Source organism: Scyliorhinus torazame, chromosome 21, assembly GCF_047496885.1.
Source record: "Scyliorhinus torazame isolate Kashiwa2021f chromosome 21, sScyTor2.1, whole genome shotgun sequence".
Lineage (NCBI taxonomy): Eukaryota > Metazoa > Chordata > Chondrichthyes > Carcharhiniformes > Scyliorhinidae > Scyliorhinus > Scyliorhinus torazame.
In genome coordinates this window covers 101812176-101827981 of record NC_092727.1, presented here as the reverse complement: position 1 = coordinate 101827981, position 15806 = coordinate 101812176, and the positions used below count along the sequence as shown (strand labels likewise).

General features: G+C 44.3%; 2 long non-coding RNA genes across 2 annotated transcripts in view; one reads left to right on the top strand and one right to left on the bottom strand.

Moving 5' to 3' along the window:
- The window catches only part of LOC140398021 (uncharacterized), a 73053-nt gene extending 70705 nt beyond the window's left edge, over nucleotides 1-2348 (bottom strand). Inside the window, exon 1 of the long non-coding RNA XR_011937385.1 lies at nucleotides 2289-2348. This is a non-coding gene — a long non-coding RNA (uncharacterized lncRNA). The remainder of the gene's footprint in view (nucleotides 1-2288) is intronic.
- LOC140398022 (uncharacterized) overlaps nucleotides 1-15806 on the top strand; it is a 196718-nt gene that overhangs the window by 117307 nt on the left and 63605 nt on the right. The gene's annotated exons all lie outside the window — the stretch shown is intronic.

Sequence of the window (15806 nt, the reverse complement as noted above, 5' to 3'; positions counted from 1 at the left end):
ACAGGGGCCACTGTCAATGACCCCCTACCCGCGCCGCATAGACTGCGTTGGCGCGATTCGCAGCGATTCTCCTGGGCCCGGAGAATCGCGGGAGCAGTGTCGCGCTGGATTTCGATGTCGACGCCCATTCTCCGCCCCCATGCCGATCGCGAATTTGGGGCGGAGGCTCGGAGAATCCCGCCCTTGATGAGGCCAATTACGGAGGGTCTGCTGTACAACAGGTCATTCTTGCCGGCTCTCCAGCCTGTAACCAAGACCCCCATTGCCTTTTCACCATATAGATTCTCTTCAAATTTATACTTTATACTTTCTTCTCAATTTAATTTTTTATGTAACAAAAACTACTACCCGCGATTGTAAATGTTGATCGATCATTTTGCTTATCCATTTATTGATGTCTGTGTGCGTGGATCATACCAGAAATTTCTTCACAAAATTCACTGGAGCCCCAATATTGCAAACATCAAATAGAATGTTTTAATAATAAAGCACTTTAGTATGACAGCAGGTGTTATGATATCTGTCACTTCCAAGCGCATGTAACACCTGATAAATATCTCAAAACTGTTGACGTTCAGTTATACATTTCATAACACTGCATGGATTATACGGGCAATGATCATTATCACGCTTTTCCATACTGTGTTTTCACAGGGATATCTAATTTTTCAATCTGACCAATCTGAAGCTCACTCATCCTGCTTAACCACAGTGCTGTGTGTCTGTGCAACGCAGTTTGTGGCATGCCGCCTCAACGATAGCATGCTCCTTTCTCGGGATGGTAGCTTTATCCTCAGGATTAGCAGCAGAAAATCTCTGACGGTGCAATCCCTCCGAGGGGGAAAGGCTGAAAGTTAATGCGGGGGTAATGGACATGGTGGATTTATGCATTCTGGAGCACATTTGGCTTGGCTGCTTCACATCTGCAGTGGGATTCTAGTTAGATAGCGGAACAGAGATTTCTAGCCCTTCATGCCGGCGGCGAGATGTTTCAATCCTGCCGACCTGAACGGAGATTTCAATGGCTCACCGGCGCCCCTGCAGACGGGGAATGGGGGGGACGTGGCTGGAAAATTCTGGCCCGAATTATTGACTATATAGCCTGTGTTCCGCTGAGGAGATAATTAGGCAGGTGCCGTATTGAACCGGGGAATTCAAGGTCTAACAAGTTACTAACAGTGACTCGATTTTGACTGGATTTAATTAGTGGGATAGAATCCAATTACTGGTCAAGCTGAATCAAAAGATTCAATAATGATCCTAAATGCAAGCAACAATCATTCATTTGAATGAATTGATGATTAGGTAAGTAACAATGGATCCATAACAACAACTTGCATTCATGTAACACACCTTCAGCATAGTAAAATGTCCCAAGGTGCTTCACAAGGAACAAAATTTGACAACAAGCCACATAAGGAAATAATGGGACAGGTGACCGGAAGCTTCATTTCAAACTAGCACTGACAAGGAAGTCATGGGCAGAATTTTAAGCTCCCCCCAGGCAGGCTCTGAGGCGTGAGGGTAGTGGAGGGGGAGGGGGAGGAGGGGGAGGGGGGGGGGGGGGGTTAAAATTCCACGGATAGGATTCCCTCCAGGATTATGCCCACTCCGGCCCAGATGTAATTTCACGGTGGGGCAGGCAGGGCCTCAGGCGGGAAACCCACTCTTTCCCCTATTAAGATCCAAACGTAGCCATTTGATTGCTATTTAAAAAAAATTTTAGAGTGCACAATTCATTTTTTCCAATTAAGGGCCAATTTTAGCGTGGCCAATCCACCTAGCCTGCACATCTTTGGGTTGTGGGGGCGAAACTCACGCAAACACGGGAAGAATGTGCAAACTCCATATGGACAGTGACCCAGAGTCGGGATCGAACTTGGAACCTCGGCACCGTGAGGGCTAACGCACTGCGCCACCGTTTGATTGCCTGATTTGATTGCTATTTAAGGGCATTTTCCCGCCCAGCCTCAATTATTAGCTGGGTACAGGTTTGTCAGCAACTCTCAAGGAATCTCGCCATCCTGGAACTTCTGCCCATCTATGTTTCCTCTATGTACATGTATGTAGTTCATTCTTTATAAATACAGTTACGATTTTCAAAACTTCCTCTCAATGTGTAACAAAAACATCCAGAGCAATTAGTTAACATAACCACATGTCATAAAAGAATACAAATATCAGAACTCACTGAATGTATTGAAAAAAGTGCACCCAAAGCTGTGTTGAATTTTTATCAATTGGCAAATTAAAAAATCTAAATGTAGTTTGTTCACAAAAGTTATTACCATCTAAAGCTCATCAAAGTACCGTCTGTACCTTACAAGGTAAGATTTCTCCAGGGGCACTATCACCTTTTCACGTATAATATGACACTCCTACCACCACAATGCACTAACTAGGTCTAACCGAACAATTGAAGTCAAGGTTCATCAATTATATCATAATCAACAGTGAGTCACAATGATAGCCACGTATATATCTTACTGTAAGATTACCAGCACTCATGGAACTCAAAATGAGTCAACACTTCATGGGCAGAATTTTACGGCCCCTCCTGCTGGTGGGATTTCACCGTCCTGCCGAAGTCAATGGGCTTATGAACGGCCCACCACGTCTTACAGCAGCCCCTCCCCCACCATGCTCCCCCCTCCCCTCCAACCAAAACAGGGCTATAACATTTCACCCCACGTGAGGAGGGGGGAAACAGTCGCCTTGTCAAGAAATCCTGAGGGATGACACTGTCCAATATTATGGATTTGGCAAAACACCTCAAAGACAGCAGTAGAAAATAGAAAGATATAATCTGCTCCATCATTAATCAAGGGGTCAACAAACTAAACAAATCCAAGAAATAACAGTGATGTAAAATTTCCTCTCCATTACTTCCTCACAGGTTTCACAAGTATAACCCATTGTTCGAAACAATAATGGCATTTGATGTAGCCTGATCTGCATGTTGGAGATCAGCCAAAACGGTTTCTGGCCAACCCTTTTTGATAATTTATAGAGAGAAACAGACATCCACATTTCCTCCAAACAAACAAAGCCTGAATGCCAAGTTTATCTCATTAAATCCTGAAAAGACTCCAGCAGATTAGTTCATGCAGTTTATTAGGAATTCAGAATGTATTTCCATTGAAGACATTTGATCTGTTGCTAGGATAGGAAGCCAATAATACAATAAATGAGAAAAGCATCAGTGGTGTCATTTGATCCAAAGTTCCAATTTCAAATACCAACGCTTATTCAATCACTTTTTGACCTTGCATGTGAGGTATATTAAAATAATTTAAATATTTCTTTAACTGTTAACCCACAAAATGTGAGACTCACTGAACTGATGTATCAATATAAAATGCATGAGTTACAAGCCATTTGTTTACTGATTTTATGTTGCTAAGTAGGAAGATCTAATCAAACTGATTGATATTCATTGGGAAATTGGATATAATGAGACTAAAATTTGTCAGGAAGGCAAAAGTCCTGCCTCCAGGGCCAAGAACAGGCAGGGGAGCATTTTGCCAGGAGCAGCCAACTAAGTGGCCATTATTGAGACTGCATCTGTAGGAGAAGCCATCCCAGTAGCAGGCGCCCTTGAACAGAAAAGTGGAGTTGGAGGAGAGGGGGTGGGGGTGGGGGGGATGGACAGACAGTCAAGCCCTAACGATTGGGGACATGGGAACTGCTGAGCACTGGCAGCATCATTGCAACGAGAGTGGTCATTGATACCAGGGGTCCCATTGTGGGCTATGGAATTCCCATAAAAGACCACCCTCATCAGAACCTGCTGGGAGGTCACCAGGTTTCACGCAAAAGTCTCCTCATGTCATGGCAAGTCTTCCCAATCTGGACAAAATGCCGATGAGGGCAGGAACCGACCCGTACTTAGGTAGCTCATTTGGCAGCCGATTTGCCAATTTCCCTGTTGATGGCATAATGGCACGCTGGCAGGAAGATGTCAGGTACCTCCTCCTGACATCATCCTCCGTTACTTTACCAGCCGTCTCGTATCCCAACTTGTTGTCAATGGGCCCTGAAAATACTGCCAATTGTGTTTGAAGTGATTTATGAGCACTTGCAAATCATTGAGGGCGGCGTGGTGGCACACTGGTTAGCACTGCTGCCTCACAGCGCCAGGGACCCCTGTTCAATTCCGGCCTTGAATCACTGTCAGTGCTGCTCTCTACAAACGGGGACCAGACGGAACGGCACTCGTGGGGATCGGAGGCCCCAGATTCTTCCCCTCCAGGCAGGGTGGCACCTGGATGCCCTGGCACTTCCAGCACCGTGGAAGGACCACCTGTGTGCCAGCCTGGCACTAAGGTTCTCAGGTAGTACTGGGAGAGGCACTGCCAGGGTCCCGGCTGGCATTTTTCCAACGCCGAGGATCGAGGCCAGGGGTGCTCTGTGCTGTGGGGTGTGGGGCGGTGCGGAGATCCCCTCATGGGCAAATTCAAGCTTTGGGGGGGTTTGGTGGTTGCATCAGGTGGAGGGAGGGAGGATGTCGATAGTTCTTTCCCTGCACTGAGGAGCTTAGGCAAGCGGAGCTCCTCAGTGCAGGAAACGGGACTAAGTGCAGCCTCATCAGGGAGTTCCTCACTGAGGCCCCGAATCAAACTAGAGTCCCGGTAAATAGCATGGTGTTTCTTGGCGCGGCGGGCGTTGGGAATCACCCGGCTAAACACGCTCATCCCAGAAATCTGTTCCAATTTGGTTAAATCGCACCCAAAATGTTGGGCTTCTGGGGATTTGAGCTCCCCTCATCCAAGGCACCAACAGCGGCTGTTGGGAGGAGGCTCCCATGGGATATCTCTCATCACTGGCTGCTTGTTTACAACCAACAGAAGGGCAGATAGTGAGCCCAAAATGCCCTTTAACCGCACAAAGCATTTCCAACGTGACTTCTGAGAGGGTTTGGGATGTAGGTGCATGGGTGAGGCAGAGGCAGACAAGTGTAACTCAGTCACCCACTGAGAGAAGGAAAACATGACCGATTTTTGGCTGAGCTGGGAGGGGAGTGTCTGCTTCAAACTAGACCGTGTTCCTGCTCCAGTCTGCCTGTTGTACGGAGAAGGCTGATTAGAATATAAAATGTATTACCGCAAGAAGATATTTCAGAAGAACTTGGATGAAGACTTGAAAATACTGCAGGGAATGAGAACTGAGTAGGGAGGCTGTGAGGAAAATTGGATTAGATCCAATATACCAAGAGAGGCATGGTATACTGAATAGCCTTAGTTAATGTAATTATGATACTCATGATGCTGTTCTGTCTCTCAAGCAGTATCAATGGCCAATTAACTTTCTTCATTCTAACTTGTGAAGTTGATACTATATTGGGGAATCAAGTGAAATCTGTGTACATATGGGCGAATGTGAAGGGGCGACCTGCATTGATAAACTTGATGCAATTCAGTGACCATAATTTCAATTGAGTTTGATCGATCGTGTGAGATAACCAATCTAACTCCATTACTCCAATCTATCAGGAACAAAATAAAAACGTTTTGAAAAAAGCATTCACGATGAGAACGGAGATTAAATGTACGGTACGATGCTTTTATATTTTCATGTGAATGCACACCAGACTATTCTGGGACATGAAAAAAAAAAATGTAGCCGTCGGCAGATACTTTTGTATTTGTTGCTTTCCAGTCTCGGGCTTGTACTTGGAGTTGTGTTTCATCGTGTGTTTGGCGTCTAGATGGGGTTCTTCAGGATTTGTCTACTTCCCTGAAATAAGCTACTCAAGACAGCCGTTTGTTCAAACCATTATCATTTATTTACAGTTCTGTGTACATCTTAGCAACTCTGCAGGAGGTGGGACGTATTCCTCAGATCTCGGTTACTTAGCCATGTGTCATTACATCATAGTTACATTAGCATCAGGTCCTTCTGATGTTCTTACTTTACATCTTGCTCCAGGTCTTAATGACAACTATATGCATCCTCCTACATCTCCCCCACTGAAGTCTCAGACTTCACAGTTAGCCTCTGAAATGCCTTCACCAATCTCCCTGATCTTGTTCTGATCTCTTTCTGAGGTCAAGGACATTACTCTCTTCATTCAATATGATTGTCCTTCTCCTGGATGGCTGCAGAGCTTCTTGTTTCTTATTCCTTATTTCCAGTTGGTTTTGAATAGTAAGTCAAAGTGTCTATTGACTTTCTTTCCAAGGATATTAAGGTGCGGCAGTTTCTCTTTATATTTCCCTGGTCTGCCTTAATCCTGTAAAGTCTCGACTATAGAGCTCTTTCTGTTACTCTGCCTTCTTTCTGTTGGTCTCCTATCCATACTCTCTCCCTGGATTGTAGCAGTGATAAGTCTTGTGCTCTGTACCTGAAGTTAAAGCTTACGATCTTGTTCGTGGCTCTGTTCCGCCTCACGCTTTTAACTTACTTTTTAAAAAAATAATCTTTTTTGTCACAAATAGGCTTACACTTATGGTCATTCCAGGTGATATTTGGTTCTAGTTTCTGTTGCAGAGCATGGAGTTCTGTTCCCAGTCATTTTCTCATGAACAACTCTGATGGTGAGAACCCACTTTGTAGTGGTAAGTTTCGGGAACCAAGAAGGGCTAAGTTGAGATCTTTATTATTCTTTGTCAAGTCTTTAATGGTTTGAACACCTCTCTGACAATCTCCATTTGCTTGATGATATTGAGGTCAACTAGTCATGAAAATGAATCCATATTAATTCGTAAAGTTAAGGAATAGCTCATCAGCAAATTGTGGGCCATTGTCTGACACTGCAATATCCACGATGCCACGTGTTGCATTGATTGTCTTCAGTGAGTGAATGACTGGTTCTGCCATGATGGGGGGCAACCTGCTCACTTCAATCCATCTGTTGTAGTAATTAATGACAATAAGAAATATCTTGCATTTAAAATCAAATAAATCCTTTCCCAGGCACTTCCACATTCGTCATCTTGCTGTGCTTGTTTTATCTCCTGCAGTTTATTTACAGTCGCCGGTTGGTGTTTGTAATGAGTGATGAACACACTTCCACATTCTTGATAAAATTCAAATTCTCTGCTCGGTTCCTTTAAATGGTATTCTTGACAGTGATCTGCTGTTGCCTTTCTCTTCCCTTGAACATACTCAGTTACTGAATCATACCTTATTAGTCTCAGTCTGAAGCATGTAATCCTAGTCAGCATCTGCGCAATTTGCTTCGTGTTCAGAAGAGTGACGAATGGCGTAGCGTCAGTTTCAATATTACAATACAATCCCATCAAATAGTCTGAGAACATCTCACATATCCATGATGATGCCAATGCTTCCTTCGCAATTGTAGCATATCCTTTCTCAGTGCCTTTGAGTGATCTTAAGGTGCAATAAACAGGTGTACATTTACCATCCCTTTGAACTTGGAATATAACTGCACCCAGACCTGTAGATGATGAATCTGCAGGTTCTATGGTCGGCAGCTCTGGATCATAGTGTGCTAAGATTTTGTGATAAATTGGAAGATTTTTGATCTTCTCAAAAGCATTTTGCTGGTTCACATTCCAGGATAACTGTGACCTTTTCTCAACAGCCGTCTCATTGGCTCCTGCCAAATTTGGTGGGAACTTGCTTATTTGATAAACCATTCATAAAATTCTCTGTAGTCCTGTATATGTTTCAGGGTTGTGGGAACTCTCTAATCACCTTTGTTTTCTGTTGGTCAGCTGTAGTTCCTGAGGCTTGCACAATGTGTCCTAAAATGTAATCATCGGTTTTGCAAATTAATATTTCTCATTCAATGTCAAACTTGCAACCTGTAGAACCTTCAGGACTGCTTTCACTCGAGTCATGCTGTTCCCCTGTGGAGCCATGTATGAGTATGTCGTCCATATGGCATATTACTTCTTCCATGCCTTCTCGGGTCTGAGACTTTGTTCTTTGGAATATTTCTGGAACAGATGCAATTCCAAGTGAAAATCTATTCAAACAGTAATGACTGAATGGCATTATAAATGTAATAAGCCATCTGGATTTTTAGTTCGGGTAACTGTCAAAATCCGTTGTTTGCATCTAATTTGATGAATAGGGTACGTTTAAGTGGTTTGGAAAGACTCTCATCCACTGATGCCATTGTGTGGATCTCACATTTAATTGATTTGGTTAGTTGAGTCAAGCCCACAGAGGTTCTAATTGTGCCATTTGGCAATTAGACAATTGGCACCATTCAAGATCACCACGTTTTGTGTATGGTTACCCAGAAGGTAACCCCCCACTGCAGCATGTGCTCAATTTTACTCTTGACTTTGTCCAAGGGTGGTTGAGGGACTTTTCTCAGTGTGAACAGACAAATTGGTTTCGCATCACCGCGCAAGGTAACATGGTATTCTGTCTTAAAGCTGTCCTAAGCCTGTAAATAATCTTGTCAATTCCTTCCTTCGCAACTTCATCAACTTTATAGATCAACTTCAATTTTAACAATGCCTTCCTGTTTAATATGATTGATTCTTGGTTCTATGTGGCATACAAAGGTTCAATAGCCTCGCTAGCCTTTATTTTAATTTTGCCAGATGTTGACCTGTGACAACTTTGTAACTGGATAGATGCTGGCTATAGTGCAATGTGCTTAAGCCATTTTACTTGGTCAGATAAGACTGAAACACCTGCACCTGGGTCTAATTTTAAATTCTGTGGGGTGTCCATCCACTTCAAGTTTAATACTGTAGTATTTATTTTCTGTTTTATATACTTCTCCTAGGAATGATAGTTAATTTTATTGTGGTTCTTCCACTTTCGGTATGTGGTCTGGCCTTAATATTTTTTTTCTCTTTGCAGTCTATTGATAGTTTACATTGGCAGACAATTTTAAAATGACCTAACTTCCCACAGTTGCGTCATTCTGCTCCATCTGCTATGCATTCTTCCCACTTGTTCAAGTTTTTCCTACCACACCGAGCGAATTTTGAAATAGTGATTGGCCTACTTTCCCCCATTTTCCTGGCCTTCTCTCTTGGTGGACTTCCATTCTTTTGACCTACGTATTGAACGGCCTCACCCGTTTGCTACCAAGGGACTTCACTTGCCCCACGAAAATACACTTTGGGCGGAATTCTCCCCCCCCCAAGTCGGGTAGAAGAATCACCGGGGCGCGCGTGAGTCCCACCACGATGCCCCAACGCCCGCACGCAATTCTCTCCCCCTCCCAAACTGGCGCGGCGAGAATCATGGCTGGCCGCTGGGAGAATCGTCACTCGCCATTTGCAACGGGCGAGCGGCGATTCTCCGGCCCGGATGGGCCGAGTGGCCTGCCCAATACGACGGGCCCCGTCGGCGCCGTCCACACCTGGGGCGTCATTCTCCGACCCCCCGCCGGGTCGGAGAATGGCCGTTGGCCGCCGTGAATCCCGCCCCCGCCCATGCCGAAGTCTCCGGTACCGGAGATTGGGCGGGGGCGGGAATCGGGCCGCGCCGGTTGGTGGGACCCCCCGCTCAATTCTCCGGCCCGGATGGGCCAAAGGCCCGCCCAGAAATTGCCTGTCCCGCCGGCGTAAATCAAAGCTGGCATTTACCGGCGGGACCAGGCGGCGTGGGCGGGCTCCGGGGTCCTGGGGGGGGCGCGGGGCGATCTGGCCCCGGGGGGTGCCCCCACGGTGGCCTGGCCCGCGATCGGGGCCCACCGATCCGCGGGCGGGCCTGTGCCGTGGGGGCACTCTCTCCCTTCCGCCTCCGCCACAGCCTCCACCATGGCGGAGGCGGAAGAGACTCTCCCCACTGCGCATGCGTGGGAAACTGTCGGTGGCCGCTGACGCTCCCGCGCATGCGCCACATTTCCGCGCCAGCTGGCGGGGCACCAAACGCCATTTCCGTCAGCTGGCGAGGCAACAAACGCCATTTCCGCCAGCTGGCGGGGCGGAAATCCCTCCGGCGCCGGCCTAGCCCTTCAATGTTGGGGCTCGGCCCCCAAAGATGCGGAGCATTCCGCACCTTTGGGTCGGCGCGATGCCCGTCTGATTGGCGCCGTTTTTGGCGCCAGTCGGTGGACATTGCGCCATTGGGGGAGAATTTCGACCCTGGTCGCTGCCGGTGGGAACAGCGCAGGAACGCTGGGGGGGGGGGGGGCGGCCTGTGGGGGGAGAGGGGGTTCCTGTACCGGGGGGGTCCTCAAATGGGGTCTGGCCCGCGATCGGTGCCCACCGGCCTCCTTTCCTCCGCCGCCCTGCAAGAACAATCTGACACCTTCTTGCGGGGCGACCTCGGGGAGGACGGCAACCGCTCATGCGCGGGTGACGTCATTTACGCGGTGCCGGGTGACGTCACTTACGCGGCGGCTGCGTCATTTATGCGGCGCCGCTTTTACGTGGCGCCAAGGCCCGGCACGTGTAAATGACGTGACGCCGCTCCTAGCCCCCCGGGGGCGGGAGAATAGGGGGCTGGGAGCGGGCTCCGACGCTGGAGTGAAACACTCCGGTTTTCACTCCGGCGTCGGCACTTAGACGCCCAATGGGAGAATTGCGCCCTTCGCCTTCTGAGTTCAGTTTGCCTCGTGATTTGCCCTGCTTTAATTAGAATTAGAACTTCTCTTGTTTGCAAGAGATCTGATGAGACCCCAACTCTATGCGATGACAAATCAAATTTGCCCCTCAATATTCCATAGTTGCAATTTTCTGCCAGCCTGAAGAACGAATCCATGCTCTCGCTTGATCTTTATAAAATTTTTAACATTTTGCCAGTTTTATAATTTTATTTTTGCAATGTTGAAATATAAATCAAATGCCTGGGGACCTCCTCATAAGAGCTTGAAGACTTATTCACTCCCTGTCTCGCGATTATGTGATCGGCAATGGCTCCAAATGCATAAAGTACTGACCAGTATCCTTTGTTCCTTTTTGTACAAACCAGAAGTGGTTCTATACCGAGAAAACCTATTTCTCCAGGTGTCCCAGTTCAGAGCTTGCTGCAAGTCTTCAACACTTTGGAAAGATTCGAGGGGAGAAAGTATGGATTCCAGGCTTGTACCAAGCTCTGGGAAGACTGGAAAATCCAACCACTGGACTCACATGTTTGCTACCGAGCAATCCCTATTGGACATTCATGGACATGGCATATGAGGTCAGGGTCAAGATGACCTGCAATTCTATCTCACACTCACTGCTCAGTTTCACAGATGAATAATGTCCACTTGCAAAAGGTGCAGGGTGGTCCCTTGCTAATACTCCGGCAAAGGGTCAACTTCATAAAAGGAAAACATATGGGATAAAGGATTTTGCATTTAACATACAACTGTGAAGCAGCACAAATGTCCCCACAGTGCTACAGAATGGAAACAACAGCCCAGGTTTCCTACTCTTACTCAATAACTATGTTCTGCCTCAAGACAGTATTTATGTGAATATCAAATAAGGCCAGGACTGGCCTACAGCTTTGATGCCACAACTCCGGTAGTCAATGTTCATCAGCCGAGCTTAGACAAAAAAGAATTGTTGCCTCAACATGATGGGATGTGGAAGGATGGGATGAATGGCAGCCAACACCTTCCTTCTTGTGCCTTGAAAAGACGAGAGGCATTGAGAATATTTGGGCAAAATATGATCACGTCTCAGAAAAAAGGATGATTGTAACGTGACATTGGGCTGGATTTATTCCAAAAGTAAATCAGATCTTTCTGGTAGTCAAGCTGCTTTCAATAGAAAATTCCATCCATGTAGTAACTGGTTTCACATTTTAAAATGTCTGACTTCTTTTAAAATGGTTCTGTCGCTTTACACTGGACACACGTTGGTTCAAGTAATTTACAATTAATGTATTTTGCCAGACCCCACTATTACTTCTCTTGATTTTGGCAACTATATTACTAATGTCATCTTTACCTCTATGTATAACTGTTGCGGGGAGAAAGATAACAAATTATGTGTGTACATGTGTTACAGGAGATACATTGTAGAATAACTGGAGAATCCAGCCAATATTCAGGCAGAAGGACTGAGCTTAGATTGTTTAAAACAGCTTGAAATTGTTTATTGGAACATGAACTCCAACATGGCAAACAAGAACCAAATGGTCATATAATGCAATGTTTTTCCAGAAAACTTTTTATGAGCAGAATATGTTGTAACAGATATACAAATGTATTACTCACAATCCCAATAGAACTTAATTGAGATTCTATACTTGAAATAGTACATGATGTGCACTGGGTGCTCTTCGTAGAATTATTGCTTTAGGTATGTATTAAGAATGCTGACGGGAGCCATAATGAAGTAATATTCATTATTGAAGTGGATTAAACAAAACTGTCTGATAAATACCACCCCAACAATGAACATAAAAGGTCACAACATGGTTCCTTTGAAAACTGCAATTTTATTGGAAAGTGCAAATGTAGACTGATTGAGGACCAGAGCATTATCAAAGGTCAGATTGTCCAAACTGCAGCATTGTCAGTCAATGGTGAAGCCATGGTGCTCGGTGCTGACCCCTAAGAACTTGCTGAAATTCACTATTAAAGATGTTGCATGTTAGTACAGAACTTGAGTATTGCTGAAAAAAGAGACCGCTGTTAAATATGTTCACTGTCATGTGAGAATACCTTTAAGAAATGGGTGGTTATAATTGGGTGTGTATATAAATATCTGTAGTGAGAGTACCTTTAAGAAATGGGTGTTTACTACTGCAGTGATGTCAGAGAGTGGGTGGAGCTGGGCTGTCTGTCAGCTTTTTACTTTCATTTTAGGCTGTTTGCTGCAAGGTGTGTTTTAGTTTCGTTTTCAGAGCTCGATAGCTGCAGTCACAGCCAGAAGGTGTATGAATCTCTCTCTGTAATCTAAAAACTGAAAATCGATCCTGGTGATTTAAAACTAAGAACAGACTTTAACCTGATGTGCTTCTGGTAAAAGGTGTTTCAAGTCGTATGAATGTCAAAAAGGAAAGCTTAAAGGTTTCCTTAGTGTTGTAGTCTTTGGAGGTTGTATTTGAATTAATGGTTGCCAAAATGTTCACTGTATGTTTTAAAACGGTTAACTTGAGTTCATAGAATAAACAATGTTCTGCTTTAAAAAATACTTTTCCATTTCTGCTGTACCACACCTGTAGAGTGGGCCGTGTATTCCTCATACCACAATCCATTAAAAGTTGTGTGTCAGATGAACTCCATGCTACACTTTGGGGTTCTCTAAACCCTGGTCCATAACAAATTGGGGACTCGAGGGGGATAAAAGTCTATCTATTGGATTGGCTTAGTGAACTTAAAGACAGTGAGGGGTGAGCATATAGTGTGTGCTTTTCAAATTTATTATATTTCAAATTTATGGTATTTTAGTTTAGGTAGGGAGTGTGTTGTGGACAATCACTCTTTCAGAGGCTCAGAGGATTTTGGGGTGGAGACGGTTACACGCAGTACCTTATGGACAGAGACTAAAAGCAGACTGGTAGATTTGGCAAAAACATTGCAGTTAACATTACCTGACAAAATGCAATAAGATGAGGTAATTATGGCGGTGGCTAATCATTTAAAGTTGCCTGAGATAAATTTGACTCATTGGAAATGGCAAAAATTCAGTTACAAATTAAGCAAATGGAACATGAGAAATAATTAAAGCAGCTTGAATACGGAAGAGATAGGGGAGGAAAAAGAAACAGAAAGGGAGATACAGATCAGGGAAAAAGATAAAGGGAGAAAGTTTGAACTTCAGAAAATGGCCATGAAACATGACAGTCAGTTAAAATTGGCAGGCATAAAGGGAAACATACAGTTGGATGATAGTGATGAGGATAGTGAGAAAGAGGGTCATGGTCGAAGGCTTGGTGGGGATCTATTTAAATATGTCCAAGCATTGTCAAGGTTTGACGAGATGGAAGTGGAAACCTTTTTCATTTCATTTCAGAAGGTAGCTAAACAAATGAAATGGCCACAGGACATGTGGGTATTACTGATTCAAACAAAGCTGGTAGGTAGGGCTAGTGAAGTGTTTTCATCACTATCAGAGGAGGTACCTGAGTCATATGAGGAGGTGAAAAAATCCATCTTAGGTGCATTTGAACTAGTGCCTGAAGCTTACAGACAAAGATTTAGAAATTTAAGGACAGAATTTGGTCAAACATACATGGATTTTGAAAGGACCAGACAGAGTAATTTTGATAGGTGGATAAGGGCTTTGAAAATAGACCAAACGTATGAAGCTCTCAGAGAAATTCTACTTTTGGAGGAGTTTAAAAATTCAATTCCTGATGAAGTGAGAACTCATGTGGAAGAGCAGAGGGTTAAAACGGTGAGATTAGCAGCAGACATGGCAGATGATTATGAATTAGTTCATAAATCAAAGTTTGGTTTCTGACATCAGTTTCAGCCTGTGAGGGATAGAAACTGGGGACATGGGAAATACTCAAGTGGTAAAGGTAAAGGTGATCTGATGGGAGATAATAGGGAAAGTGTACCTCAGATTAAAAAAGAAATCCAGGAGGGTGGAAGAGACATGAAAAGTTTCAAATGTTTTCACTGTAATTAACTAGGCCATGTAAAGTCACAGTGTTGGTGGTTGAAGAAAAGCACTGGGAAGGCTGATGTGGTAAAACAGGATAAGACAGTGTTTTTTTTAAAAGTGGCAATGGAAAGCCCAATTGAAATGAAGGAGGTGCAAAAGATTGTACAGCCTGATCAAGAGGTGATTGCTAAGAAGGTGCCGGATCTCTTTAAAGAATTTACTTGTGTGGGTAAAGTTTACTCATGTGTATCAGGAGGAGCAGGTAAAGAAGTCACAATTTCAAGAGATACGGGAGCTAGTCAACCTTTAATGGTAAGAGATGAGGAGTTATGTAGTTTGGGAAGAATATTGCCAGAAAAGGTGGTAATATGTGGAATTCAGGGTGAGAGAAGTAGTGTTCAATTATATAAGGTAAGGTTGGAAAGTCCAGTGAAGAGTGGTGAAGTGGTAGTAGGAGTAGTAGAGAAACTATCTTGTCCAGGAATACAGTTTATCTTGGGTAATGATAAAGCTGAATCACACGTGGGAGTGATGCCTACGGTGGTTGATAAGCCAGTGGAAAATCAGACAACTTAAGTGTTGAAGGACGAATATCCTGGGATTTTTCCGGATTGTGGAGTAACAAGATCGCAAAGTCACAGGTTAAGACAAGAGGAGAAATCAAAGAGTGAAGATGAAGTTGAAGTGCAATTATCAGAAACCATTTTTGATCAGATGGTTGAAAAAGAACAAGAACAGGTAGAGGATGAGGCGGATATTTTTAGTTCAGGAAAATTGGCGGAGTTACAACAGAAAGATGTAGAAATAAAACAGATGTATCAGAAAGCATACACGGAAGAGGAATCTGCGTGAATACCAGAGTGTTATTATTGTAAAAGCAATGTCTTGATGCGAAAATGGAGACCTGTACATATGCAGGCGGATGAAAAGTGGGCAGAAGTTCATCAAATAGTATTGACGGTAGGGTATAGAAAGGAGGTGTTGCAAGTTGCACATGAGGTACCAGTGGGAGGTCATTTGGGAATAAGGAAAACTCAACCTAAAATACAAAAACATTTTTATTGGCCTGGACAACATAAAGATGTAGTTAAATGTTGTCAATCATGTCACACATGTCAAGTGATAGGGAAACTTCAAGCAGTGATAAAACCATCACCCTCAATACCCATTCCAGCATTTGAGGACCCTTTTACAAGGGTCCTAATTGGTTGCGTAGGACCGCTTCTTAAAACAAAAAGTGGGAATGAATATCATTTGACTATAATGGATGTGTCTACTAGGTTTTCAGAGGCCATTCCAGTACATAATATTGCAGCTAAAATGATTGTGGAGGAATTACTTAAATTCTTTCCTAGATATGGACGACCCACAAAAATA